The sequence below is a fragment of the Microcebus murinus genome, chromosome X, assembly GCF_040939455.1.
Source record: "Microcebus murinus isolate Inina chromosome X, M.murinus_Inina_mat1.0, whole genome shotgun sequence".
Classification (NCBI taxonomy): Eukaryota; Metazoa; Chordata; class Mammalia; order Primates; family Cheirogaleidae; genus Microcebus; species Microcebus murinus.
Genome location: NC_134136.1, coordinates 1398053 through 1413084, shown reverse-complemented (window position 1 = coordinate 1413084; position 15032 = coordinate 1398053).

Genomic DNA, 15032 nt, shown 5'->3' with positions numbered 1-15032 from the left:
TGTATATTTTAAAACAGCAAACAAAAAAAATTTTGTATATTTTTACATTGTGAAAATTTTCTCATGAAATTATTTTTTAAAACAACATTTTTAATAGTTACATAATATTCCATAATACAAATATGCTATAGGTGACTTAATCTTTTACCCCTATTTGTTGGACATTTGAGTTCTTTTCAGTCAAATAATGTTGTAAACATGGGAAGGGAAGTGTACCCCTTAAAGGCATCCTATACTATCATTTTTTTTGTAATATGGATAATCACTTTCTAATTCATCTTTTTCATGTGTTTCTTTTTTAATATTCATTTTTTAATTTCCATAAAGTTAAGAATGACCAAAATCCACAATGTGATTAAATTAGAATGTTCATCATCATATTTTGCTTTCACTTTTATTACATATTATCAAACAACTAACTATGCATATACCATTTATCCAGTTTACAGATAATTTGCTCTAGGGCTTTTTCACTTCCTGACTACTTTTAATTGAGTCATCATTTGTAGCTCCACTGAAGGTTGATCAAGGGAAGATAGATAGACTAATGTTACATTTTGCAGATATTCCCTGGTATTCTCTCTTATCTCTGAAGGCCAGTCAATTTTGGGATAAGCCTGAGCTGAAGTAGATTCTGGGGATTCTGGTCCTCAGAATAATTTAGTTTGGTTTATCAATAGCACCAAGTGTTCTTGAGAAGCAAAGCCAGTTAAAGACAACCCCTTTCGCCAATAATACACTCCTTCAATAAAAGTGTCTTGGGGAGTCTGAGAACAAATAGAATGAATTAAAATTCCTGGATTTGTCCCCTTGGTGCCTTTTGGGATTATGATGATCCATTTCATCTCTGAAGAACTGATCTGTTAGGTAATATAGGGAAATGACAAATAAGTTTTATCTAAATTTTAGTTAAATTAGACAATGAAATTTTAGTAACAGGATATCAAAGTTAATTTATTTTGCTATAATTTCATTAAATTTATTGAATTTCTAATTTAAGAGAATTAGCAATTATACAAGAATATATGTATATCACCTTTGCCTACCTTTAAAATAACTTTTTTATAAAAGTAGTATACTTTTGTTGTAGAAAATTTAGAAAATAAAAATAATCAAAAATATTAATGTTACCATCCAGTGATAACCATTATTAAAATTGCAGTATATTCTTTTGTATATGTGGGTATCTTTATTATTTATAAAATGATATATTAATATTTTATTTTATACTGTCTGGAAATTTGCTTTTTTTACCTAAAATACATTATGAATATTTCTGTTCATTAAATATTCTACAGCTTCATTTTTATGGCTATATATAACATTCATTTGTATGGATATATCAAAATTTAGTCATTCTTACAATATTTAGGTTGTTTCCAATTTTTAATATTATAGAAAACTGTTTAAGTAACAGCTTATAGCTAAATCTTGATACATATCCATAATTATTCCCTATACATTATAGAAGTGAAATTTCTAAGCTAAACACTGACTATTTTAAGGCTTTAAATACATATTGATAGAAATGTTAATATAATTTAAATTGCCACCAACAATGTGTGCTTTCCTGTTTATATGGACACTTGCCAACTTGCCAACACTGTAGATTAACATTGTTCTTAATATTTGCCAATTTGATAGGCAAAAGATTATATCACATTGCTGCTTTAATTTACATTTTGAATTTTTTTTCACACCTTAATTGGCTAAATCTTTGAATTGCCTCTCCATGTCTTTTTCCATTTTTTTTCTAATAGAGTTATCGTCTTTTAATAATTTGTAAAAGCTCATCGCATGTTAATAATAGCAGTTCTTTGTTATATGTGTTGAAAATATTTTCCCCATTTTGTATTTTGCCTTTTAATTTTGTTTCTTTCTATTTTTAAATGTATGCTATTTATGTACATATGTTTTCATGGTTTGTGGTCAAATCCATTGCATATTTATACATGGTTTCTCTTTGTGGTATATTCTGTCTCTACGAGAGAATATTTATGGCTTTACATTTTCATAAGTCTTTCCAGTTTTTTGTTCCTGATGCATTGTTGCTTTGTTGAAACTTCATTTCAACATTTCAAGGCTATTTTTTTTTTTATCTTTCTTTATTTCTAGAATGGTCAGACCTTTCGCATTGTGAATGAACAAATCTTTGCCAAAGATCTACTTCCAAAATACTTCAAACATAACAATATCTCTAGCTTCATACGGCAGCTCAATATGTGTAAGTATGCTTGTTTTCTTACTGCAAGCATTAGTAGATTTCATTGGAATATCACAGAAAAATTAGCACTTTCATTTTAAACATATGAATATTACTCTGAGTTGAGTCAGAGTTTTTACTACAGTTTATTATTAAAACTCTGCTTAGCTTGGTTTATTGATTGGGGTTCCAAACATAAAAATTTCCTTTCTGGCAAGACCTGCCTTAATCCTTTTGAGTTAAAGAATCTTAAAGTTGAATGGTACCTAAGCATTTATTTAGTTCAATCCTATTATGTTACAGCTAAGGAATGGGGCCCAAAGAGATTAAATATATTTGTTCCAGGTCATACGACTAGCCAAGTCATGTTTGGACTCCATTACTTTGATTTAAGTAGATTTTTTTTCTCTTTCTAATCTTTGGAATTGCATAGATGTGAGTTTTACTGCTGCCAGGAACCCCATTTTTTCTATGTAACTTTTTAGTTACTATTATAGAAAAATTGAGAAATATATAAATGTATACAAAAATATGTATATATGTAACCTTAGGACACTCTTTGTAAATTTTGTGTCTTGCATATTTTTAACCTAGCATTGTGTCATATTTTCCCACATTTAAAATAATATTTTATCATCTTATGTAATACTATGAGACCATTATCAAGGCTGCTCTCATCTTTATACACTTTTTAAAAGATGCTTCAGTTTTTCTGTATTTTTCTCAAATATTTATAATAAGCATATTTTTATAATAAAAATAAACATTTATATAAAATTGCTTTAAAATGTTATTTTAATAGCCTCAAAATGGCGATGGGAGGGAGTATAGGATATATACACTGCTTTAAATCATACAGGTTTAGAAGCACAGAACCTTTATTAACAACACACAATATTTTCATTTTAAATATTTTAGGAATATCAACCAAAGGTATATATATTGCTACAAGTTTAATTTAAGGATTGCTTCATTAACTAATGAGTTAATATAGTTACCCCCCATTCTTATTTTCATCTTCCAACTTTATGCCTTTGCTATTGAACCTATCTCAACATAACTAGAGACATAATGCATTTTCCTAGTTACTTTGAAGAATAGAAAACCATTTATGCACTTACTCATACCATCCTAGTGTTTTCTTCAACACTTAACTTATTTTTATATTTAGTTAAATATTCTACAGTGTGGTTGTTATATACTCAATAAGAATTTCAAATAGAAAAATTACATTGAATTATTGCTCTTCTATGATATATCATATTTCTAAACTAATTTGCTTTAGAGTAACATACATTCCCTTTATAAAAATTTTGAATTTGGTATTTATTGTTGTGGCTTATAGATAAGAAAAAATACTCCTTATTATTTCAAGAATGAGAAATTACAGTAAATTAGTCTAAGTTCATGGTAAGAAAATGCATCTTGACTATTAGGATAGGCAGTAAAAGATTAATAATCCTCCCTTTTAAGGTTAATATATGTGTGTGTGTGCATTTGCATAGATTGTGTGAACCTGATAATTGTCCATTAGAGAAAATTTAGACAATAAAACCACAAAAGGAGAAGTGGGAATCACCCTCAGCCTTATAATCTAAAGTCAACTGCGTACTGACAATATTTTATATAACCTAATTTTCTTACTGCTTATGTAGGAAATATTAGCAAGCTCCTATTTTTTCCTAGTACCCTTCCTTTCCACTCTCTCCCTGTCCAAGAGTAGCTTCTTAGCTGATATCCCAGCCTTTACCTCATTCTAATAAATTATACACATTGTTTGTTCTAATAAGTCATACATACTACTGTCTATTTTATTTTTAAAATACAAATCTGATTGTGTCATTCAAAAATCTCAGTTGGTATCCACCAGAGTACACAAAATAAACTCTAACTCCTCAGTCTGGCATTCACATTCTTTTACAGTTCAGACTTACCCTCTGTTTTACATTCCTTCTTGCCCTACCTCTGCTCTCATTCATGTTGTGTGTGTGTGTATGCGCACACGCAGACACAAACACACATCTTTCCACCACACAGGATACAGGATAGTTATTCTCTTTTACATGCCTTATGCCAATTTTTCTCAAACTACAGAAAAGGACACTTTTTAAAACAATTTCCAAGGCTGAGCATGGTGCTTCACACCTGTGATCCCAGCACCTGGAGAGGCAGAGGTGGGAGTATTGCTTGAGTCCAGGAATTTGAGACCAGTCTGGGGAACATAATGAGACCCAGTATCTACAAAAAATAGAAAAATTAGCCAAGCATGGTGGCATGTGCCTGTAGTCCCATCTACTCAAGAGGCTGAGGTGAAAGGATTGCTTGAGTTCAGGATTTTGAGGTTGCAGTAAGCTATGATGACATCACTGCACTATGACAAACCTGTACTTTGTAAAAATACAATAAAAATTGATTTTTAAAAAAAGTGATGATGTTCGCTCACAGCAATGACAAATTACTGTAAAAGTTTCTAAAGGACTTCTCTCAGTTTTTACACTTATATCATCACCAACCAATAACAAATGGTTTGCAGACCAGCACCCGTCCATGGACCACACATTGTGTTGTTGCACAATCATGGACTTTCTTGTATCAGTGCCTTTTTTCATGTCATTTGTTTTGCCTGAAATACCCTTCATCCCCCACTACATTCCTAGTATCTGCTTAGCATAGTTCTGTTCATCTTTCAAGTTCCAGCTCAAATATTACTTCCTTCAAGAAATCTCATATGCTCCCAGTCAGAATTAATTTTTTTTCACATATGCCCACAGTACTTCATTCATAAGACAAACACAGTGCTTATCATAGGCTGATTGTTTTTACTGAGATATAGCTCACCTTCTGTACAATTCATCCATTTAAAGTGGTCAAATCCATGATTTTTAGTATGTCCAGAGTTGTGCAACCATAATTTCAATACAGTTTTAGAGTATTTCTGTCACCCCAAAAAGAAGCTCAGTGCTGAATATCAGTCACTCCCCACCCCCCCACCCCATATAGCCTGACTTTTTATTATAGTTATTTGTATATATATGTCTCCTTTAAAAGGTTGTGAATTCTTAGAGGAGGGAGATGAGTGGGGTGTCTTATTCATCTCTAAAGCAGAAACTTTGAAGAGTCTAGATAGGATATAGTGTTTTTATAACAATTATTATCACACATTCCCTATTTATTAAATTATTTATTTTATAGACAAATTATTTGTCAGCCATTATAAGATTCAAAAATCTCTGCTTTAGAAATGTCTTTGGTCAACAGCAGCATTTATTTCTCACAGTTTTGTTCCTTGAGAACTTACAGATGTGAAGGAAAACTACATCTGCTAATGATCATCCACTCTCAAATGACTTAGCCTTTTCTTTAGTTTTTTTTTTTTTCATTTTCTATGTCAACATGTTAGCAGGGGTTTTAAATTAAAGCAACATACATTGGATTCATCAAATGTTCTGGTGCAGATTTTCTTCCTGTGAAATTCTATGAGAGTATTTTTATTCCTGTGACAAATTTTCCAGAAAGACAAGTCTGGATTTTCCTATTTTGTGGACTTCATTGTGAAGATATCCGATATATCTCAATCCATCCCAAGCATAATTTATTGTTCCTTCCTACATGCTCCCAAGCACTTGTCCATGCCATTACTCTAGTGGTCAACCATGTTGTGTTACAATAGGTGTGAAGTGTTTGTCTTTGCTAACAGTCTGCTAGACTGTTAGCTTCTTACAGAGAGGAATTTCATCTTATTGACCTGTGTATCCTCCACAGAGACTAGCCAACTACCTGACATGGAATAAGTGTTCAATAAATGTTTGTTAAATGGATGAATGATCGTAAAATTCAAAGTTTTGTAGTAGAGTGGCCATGGGGGCATATGTTACCTTATTTATTGTGAATGTATTCTAAGTCAAAAGGAAATATATCTTTCTTTTAAAAATATGGGTCTTCAAAAAGAAAAAGTAAGAACCCCACGTGATTAACTTTTATGCTATCTTCTCTGATAGAGGATGCAGGAATTGCAAATGAAAATTAAACCTTTCACCACATGAGGGATAAATAATGCTTCAGAAAGTGATTCCTGAAAGAGATATGTACCCTTTTAAAATATAGCTGGGCAACTTCCCCTATTAGGCATGGACTTACAGAAGCTCATGTTTAACTCCTTTTCCCCCAAAAGGTGGGGATGTCAGGCTCTGTTTACCTAAATTTTCTTTTTTGCCTTTAACTCATAATCCAAGAAAACCTCAGGAGCAGTTCTCATTTTGAAGCAAATGATAAATTTCTTATGCTAGAAAATTCCTTTTAAATTTATTATTAGTTTTAGTGAGTACCAGCAAAGTCTCTGTACTATGCATAATATACCCTGCCATGGAGGACAGATATTATCTAGAAAATTCCCTTTGGTATATTGTCAGGGAAATACACTCAGATAGGCTATGCATATAAACATAAGGACAAAAGTGTATGATCTACTCAAGAGGGTCCTAAATACCGTTTGGAAAGGTAGGGCACAAAAGAGAGGGGACCGTAATAGCTCTTCCTTTTCTGTGGTAAAATATAAATTGGAAATGATTCAAGAATTCAGAATTCAGAGAGGATTTCTCACTTTTTTTCTTTTTTCTTTCAGCATATTATGGGTACAAATGTTTATGTTACATATATTGCCCTTGCCCTACCCGAGTCAGAGTTTCCAGTGTGTCCATCCCCCAGATGGTGACATCGCATGCATTATGTGTGAATATACGCATCCCATCCTACCCCTTCCCATCTGTCCGACACCTGATGAATGTTATTCCTATATATGCACTTAAGTGTTGATCAGTTAAACCAATTTGATGGTGAGTACATGTTTTCTCCCTTGAGCCATTGTGCTGTCTGGCATTGACCTTTAGCTTTTGGGTGATTTTACATTCGTCAGTGTTTATTGTGCTAATCTGTGTGTAACACTGTTTTGAGTACTTCCTGGAGGGCAGGTCTTGTCTTGGTGAATTCCCTCAGTCTTTTCTTATCTGAGAATGTCTTTATTTCTCCATCATATATAAAACTTAGTTTTGCAGGGTACAAGATTCTAGGCTGGGCATTATTCTGTTTGAGAAGAGTGAAAATGGTGCTTCTGTCTCTTCTTGCTTGTAAAGTTTCAGTTGAGAAGTCTGGCGTTATTTGGATGGACTTTCCTCATATGTTACCTGCTTCTTTTGCCTAACAGCTCATAGGAGGGCCTCTTTGGTGGTTATTTTGGTCAGTCTGATGACTGTGTGTCATGGTGTCTTCAGAGTCCTTTGAGCTTCTTGTACCTGGATATCTAGATTTTTAGCAAGGCCTGGGAAATTTTCCTCTATTATATCCTCAAATAGCTTATGGAACAGTGTGTATTTTCTTTATACCCTCAGGGATGCCTATAACTCTCACGTTAGGCTTCTTCACTTAGTCCCACATTTCTTGTAGGCTTTGCTCTTTTCTCATTTCTCTGCTGTATCTCTGTGACTGACTTATTTCATTGAATGATTTTATCTTCATTCCTTGAGATTCTTTCTTCTGTTTGATCTACCCTGTTCTTGAGGCTTTCCACTGTGTTTTGCAGTTTCTTGAATAAATTCTTCATGTCCAGGAGTTCGGTTTGAATTTTCTTTAAGAGTTCGAATTTCTTTAGTGAATTTCTCTTCCAAGACATGAATTTTTTTGTGTGTGGTTTCTTTGTGTTGGTTATCCATTTTGTCTTGCATATCACTGAGTTTTCTTACAATCCATGTTCAAAATTCTTCTGTCATTTTAGTGTTTTGAATGTGGTTAATGTCTATTGCTAGAGAGCTGGTGTTCCCCTTTGGGGCTGTGCTTTCTGTTTGATTCTTCATATTTCCAGAGTTCTTTTGCTGATTCCTTTCCATCTGGATCAACTGTTGCTTCCCACCTTTCGATTTTCATTTGGAAAATGACATGCCCTGTTTGGATTCTGCACCAGTAGGTGTTGTTTAGGTGCAAGACAGATTGCAGCTGCTGCCTACCAGCCTGGATGCGTGTACTTCTATGGTTGCTTGATCTGCTGCTGGGAGAGCCACTAATATATTGTTTAGGTTTCTTCTACCACAGTTGGGAGACTGCTCCTGATGGGAGGGGTTACTTGGTGTACCTGCAGTGGCCTCTTGCTAGTATATTCCTTCCCTGACTGCGAATCCTGCTGTTGGCAGCCTACAGGACATGGAAATCCAGTCCCGGAGTTATAATCCTACTGGATGACCTAAGCTGCTTTGATAAGCAGAGTCACTGGGCTGTCAACTATTGATCTGTGCCAAGGCCCCACAGATTCACACCAGTTGCACAGGGAAAGTGGCTTTTCTTGTCTCTCTCTACCTCCCAGAGTGGAGCCTACCACTTTCAGTGTGAAAGTTGCTTACTAGGGAAAGGGGTGGTGCCCCAGTCCACCCAGTGCCCCAGTGTCTGTAAGTCCTACAGGTGTTGGCCTCCCATGACTAGGGAAGTATTCAGAATTCACCTATCAAAACGGTCCTAGCTAGTTGACCATAGGTCGTGGAATGATGGAGCTTGTCTCAAGAGTCCCTGGACTGGGAGAAGGGTGCTGCCCAACACCATGGTGCACCACAGCATCTGGGTTGTGGACCCCCAAAATGGAGACCACCCATCTTGCAGAGTGCTAGCACTGGGGGCGACTGTTCAGGAGTTGGCAGGTGCTGGATTGGGGAGCTGAGTCATCAGGATGGCCCGTTGTCTGTTTTTTGTCTCTCTCCAGCAATCTTGTACCTGTCCATCAGGAGCTCTTGCTCTTTCTGACCCACCCTGAGCGGGCCTATTCACTCGCAGCAGTTTCCAGAATAGAGTCCCTTTTTTAGTGTTCAACTCCGTTGTTCTGGTCCTGCTGACTGCCAGAGGCCAGGTGCCTGTCTCCTAATTCCCTCAAGCGGTAGCTCAGGCCAGTCCCTCCCCGACGCAGTGCAGTCCTGGCACAGAGCTCTAGGGAGTTCAAGATGCTTCCCGCTATTGTCCCCGCTCCACAGAGCCCCATGTCTCATGTCATGATTTTGCACCGACTTCAGGCAGGTCCCTGTCTGTGTGGGTGTGGAGGTCAGTGGAAAAGCAAGAAGATCTCCCGTGGGTCTGATCCCACTTCACTTGCTGGCCGGGCCAACACAGTTGTCCTATGCTCTAATCTCTATTGTTTCTCTCCCATTCTGCAGACCTCATGATCCTATCTCCCATTCACCTTTTTTTCCTGTTTTGTGTGCCCCACACTGTTTCTCTGCTATTCTACAATGCTGTTCTTGCAGGGTAGTGATCCTTTCGTGCATAGCAGGCCAAGTTCTACACCTGTTTCTCTGGGAGCGGGAAGCCAGGAGGTCACCTTTACTCTGCCATTTTCCAACCTGGAACTCCTTGGATTTCTCACTCTTTTAGGTAGTGGGATGGTGTTTAAAATATTGTATACAAGATATTAATAGTTCAAATGAGTGCATAGAGGATAGTGGGGCTCATGGCTAAGGATTAAAAGGGGGAAACTGCTAAAGAAAAATAAGGGGAAAAGATACAGTGATACAGCATCTAAAAAAAGATTAAGGAAAAAAATTATGTTTTCCTCCCATATCCAGTTTAGTCAGTGGAGGGATTTCCAGATGGAGATAATGTAGTCTGATTTGCAGATTTTTCCATAGCAAGAACATTTTATTTATTGTTCCAAGTTAACCAGGAAATAGAGACTAATTAGGCCACAGAATGAAAATAATCACTACTTAAATGAATTGACATATGAATGCCTAGAGTCTAATATTTCAAAGGAAGTAATTATAAAGTTGAAGTTGCCTTTGGTTAAATTCAGCTGTAGATTTCTCCCTAGCAAGATACATTTAAATGCCTCATGCTAGACAGTGGAGACTATGAAGGAGTTTATTATTCTATCACTTAAATTATGCTGATCTTTTAATTATAAAATTCTGAAAGCTAGGACAATTTAAAAGCATAAATTTTAATAATTCTTCAGACTTGTGTTTCAAATATCGAATAAGAAGTTTCATTTTGCTACCCAGAAAAGCAGTTTTGAGTGGTATTTCAAGCCCAAGAATGAGACTTCTATGCCAAGTATTGTTGCTAGACTATGGTGCTATAAAGGATGTGATTCACATCTTCATCAGGGCATTTACAAAAACAAAAGAAATACTACTTGAACTGGAATAGGACAGAATCTCTCCAGATATCTTTGGAAACTACTGCCTCCTGAGGGGAAGCACATAGGGAAAGTTAGACTTCTTAACACATGATTAAGTGATAATGTTTAAGAAACAGTATTTTTGTATACACACACACATACACTCTGATTAACAATTACTAGTATACTTTTCTTCTTTCCTTGCTTAGTTTCTCTGAACTATGAATCTGTATGTGTTCATAAATCTAGATTCCTACATGAGCTTAAAGGAACAAGATGGGTAAGCCATATCTAGTTTCAACAAATAATTCAAAGTACCTCATTATGCTATCATTGCCATCCTTTCCAAAATCCCTATTAATCAGTACACCAGATTGTACCTGGAAAGTGGCAGTTCTGCTTTTCTTAAAAAGTATATCTTATTGGTTCTTACTTTGCCTCCTCTGGATTAGTTATATAGTCGTGGTTGTAGCATTTTTTCTTACATCAAAACTACATACACATACATATGCAATCCCTCCACTTCTTGATTATTCAGCTGCAAATGCTCTAATTTGTTAACTCTTCAAGTCCCTTTGTTTCTTCTCCCTTCTCATACTGTCTTCCTTTGTGTCTTTTCCAAAAAGGTGAGCAGAGCACTAAAAAGAGATAAGCTTCATGTCAGTTTATTTTTCTCTTACCTCATAATCCTTGGGCAAGATATAGTGGGTGTTGCAGAAATTTGAAGTTATTGGTTAAACTGAGGCTTGAGGATTATATATAGATTTCGACTGTACATGCTTTCCCATTAGTACCTTAGAATCATTTATAAGTTCTGTAAAAACAGTAGAAAGAGTTATTGATATCTCAGTTTCCAAGTTTGAAATTAGGCTATTATTATGCACCAATTCAGTACTTTGTAGCAGTCAAATATTTTGCAGTATTGTCTCTTTATTCTGATAAGTTTAGCTCTCCTGTCAGTCTATTTTATTACCTTTTTCTTTATATTGTTTTGTTTTTGGTTTTTTTGCTAGATGGTTTCCGAAAGGTGATTACATTGGATAGCAGAATGACTGGCCAGGTGAAGAAAGTAGCTATGGAATTTCAACATCCATTCTTCAAAAAGGGGGAATCTGGCCTTTTGGAAAATATTAAGCGCAAGGTAGGGGAGCTATTGCCACACAATTTTTCATAGCATTTTGGGCTATAGCCTGTATTTCCTTGATCTAAACATTTTACAATCTCTCTAAGTCTTAAGGGTCAAGGTGTTGGCACTTGGAATTTGCCAATTGGAAACTCATTTGCTAGGTACATTTTCTAGTTCTCCAGAAAGATGACCTTTAGATATCAATTTATTTAAAGACTTATGACCACCCTTCCTAAGGCATGTTTTATTACTTTTGTAGCTTTTTACTATGAAGATGGGATATATGCCCATTTTAGGAAGTAGTCACGTGAGATTAGGATAAGTTATGAAGTAATAACTTTATTTTGATATTTTTCTTAATGAGAAAAATATCTGCTGAACCTACCTGCTTACACTCAGAGCTTCTTACAAGTCAAGGCAGAATATAAAATACTAAGTTTCTCACTTATGAGATATGTGTGTTGATATTTTGCATGAACTTTATATACAGATGATGTCTGTACACTGGAAGCTCAAGACCAAAAGCAAAACCAGAAAGATTTGGAATATCACTTAGACCAGTGGTTCTCAAAGCATGATTTGAGATCTTGAGACATTTTCAGGGAACCTGCGAGGTCAAAACTATTTTCATAATAGTACTAAGACATTATTTGCTTTTTTCACTCTTCATTCTTTTATGACTACAGTGGAATTTTCCTAAGGATACATGATATACAATAATGTCATCATTGTAATGTTAATATGCAATGTGCATATTATTATAATTTAAATAAATTAATAAATATTTAAAATTTTACCAGTTTTAAATTCTAACATGGTAAATATTGATAGATATAACCCATATAAACAGAAGCTCTTTGGGTTCCTAAAAAGTTTTAAGAGTGTAAAAGGGTCCTAAGACTGATGATTAAGAACCATTAGAATAGATCAAACTTGGTTCACATGGTACTTTTTTCATAATATCATAGCATTATGGTCTATATTTTAGTTGTGGTGACCTTGGAATGACCCTCCCCATTATGTGAAATAAAATAATGAAGGAGAAAGCTAAACTAGGATGAATCAGTATCAATCCCATTTAGAAAGGAGCTAAATATAGATGTATCTGAGTCTACTTAGCACTTCATCTCTTTGGTTTCATTGAGATTAATATTTAGATGTATGAACTGGCCACTAATTTGAGTTTAAAGCTTCTACATAGGCAACAATAGGTCTTGTATCCCATTAGTTAATGAAATGACAATTGTGGTATATTAAAAGAGATACCAGATTTTTCTTCTATTTTCTTATGGAAGAAAACAAAAATTTCAAATAATTTTTCTAGTATTGTATGGCTTGTTGGCTTTTGCATCCATTGGTTTAGTGAGCATTTGGGACATGCCATCCACAAAAGAGATGACCAGGTCCAGGTTCTGGACTAAATAGATGACAAGCAATTCCTTTTTTTTGAGTCCAGGTTCTGGACTAAATAGATGATAAGCAATTCATTTTTTATCACAGAATCAAAACAGACATCTGGTTCATTTCAAATGTGATTTCTTTCTCTTCTTAATGCTGATAAAATGTATTATCTGTGCTGCTCATTTGCCATTTATCATATACAGCTTTTCATATTCATGTTTTTATGTCTAAATATCTAACCTTCTCTCTTGATCTGTTAACTCCATGAGGGATCATTGACAGTTCAGCTTACTCTTCAGACACCTTTACAACAGGTAAAAACAAGTTGGAAGTCTCTATTTATATTTCCCAAGTTTCAACTTGAGGTACCTAGAGTCTACAGTTCTTTGCTTGTTAAACCCAGGCTATTCACAGTAATTACAATATAAAGCTTCAATTTAGAGTAATTGATAATGTGATATGTTGCTTCATTCTGCTAAAGTTTTATTTTTATTGTTTCTCTTATCTATATTAACTATTTGAATGAAAATTTTTATTGTGCATATATCATGAGATTCTTAATGAATAAGATTTTAAAAGATGTATTAAATATAATGATAATGTATCTTATAGGAAAACTCAAACAGTGCAGATCCAAATCATTAAAGTCTATTTAGTCACCACTTGTGGAACCACATCATTGTTACAGACTTTATTCTGACTTTATTCTGTAACCTATATAATTTTCTCATGGTGCTTCATTTTATAAAACACCTAGTTCAGCATGCTTCTATTCCAGTGGACCTATAAAATGAAACTATATAGTCTACTTTGGATTTTTCTGAAAATTAACCACATTATAGATTATCCATGAGATAAAGCCTCCTCCTCAACACTGCTCATAATCACTTTCAACAGGAAAGAGCTGGGTGAGAGGGTCAGCGCTCAAGTCTAAATAGAATGAGACATGTGTGAGGTTGTGTTTTTAAATTAATATACTTCCCTGCCTGTCAAAGTCACATCTAAATTTTTTTTAAGTGTTGTAGAATTTTACTTCCTTGAACCTAATTTACTTTTTTTATTACTTCATATTATGGGGGTACAGATATTGTTAGGGTTACATATCTTGCCCCTGCCGCCCTCCCCCACCCCACTATGCCAGAGCTTCTAGCGTGTCCAGCCTCCAGGTGGTGCGCACCACACCCACCGTGTAAGTGCATACCTTTCCCCTTTCCCCTCCTCCCCCCTTCCACTAAATTTTTTTCATATTTTCAATATTGAATTATAGTTCTTTGTATACATATTTTATTCTTCCTATAGGATATTTCAAATTCTTTAGGGATAGAAACTCTGACTTATTCATCCTTGCAGTCCTCTTACAGTTCTTACTTAACATGTAAAATTTATTCAAAAATATATGCTGAATTTAGTAAATATTTATTGCAAGTCTACCTACTATGTGTAAGATATTGTTCTGGGAATTGGGAAGAAGGGTATGGGAGACTATATTTATAATATTCCAGAAGCTTTCAAATTAACGGGAGAGATGAGAATTATGAAATAAATATAATATGAGGCATACTTTGCCTAGTGCTATAAAAGAGGCACATTTGTTAATTTTAGTCTAATGTTTTAAATTAGTCATGCCTCTTTTCCCTTCCATTAGTGACCATAATGGAGAGTAGATGGTATGTGAAATTTCTAACCAACCCAATTATACTCTGTTTCCATTTTAGGTGCCAACAATGAAAATTGAGGATGTCAGAATCTACCCTGATGAGTTCCAGAGAATGATGGCTGAAGTGCAAGAGATGAGAGAGAAGCAGAGCAATATGGATGCCAAATTTGCAGAACTAAAGAAGTGAGTATCTATCAAGATTTCCAATGCCTGTTCTCAAGGTTTTTAAGGATGATTGCTTCTGAGTTGAGAAACTGAACTCTTGTTTTCCATGGCACTTTAGTGAGGTTTACTTCTTTTAAGTAAAACCACAGCACTGAATCAAATGCTTTAGTGTTTGGACTGCTGTTAATGTTCCAGTGGGTCAGATCATAACTCTGGCTGACTGGAGAACACTGTATAAATCAGAAATAAAATTACCAGCATCCAAGACTGCCATGTAGGTATGAGTAATCAAATAGCAATTTCCAGTTGAAACTGGAAAAACAGAAAAAGATGT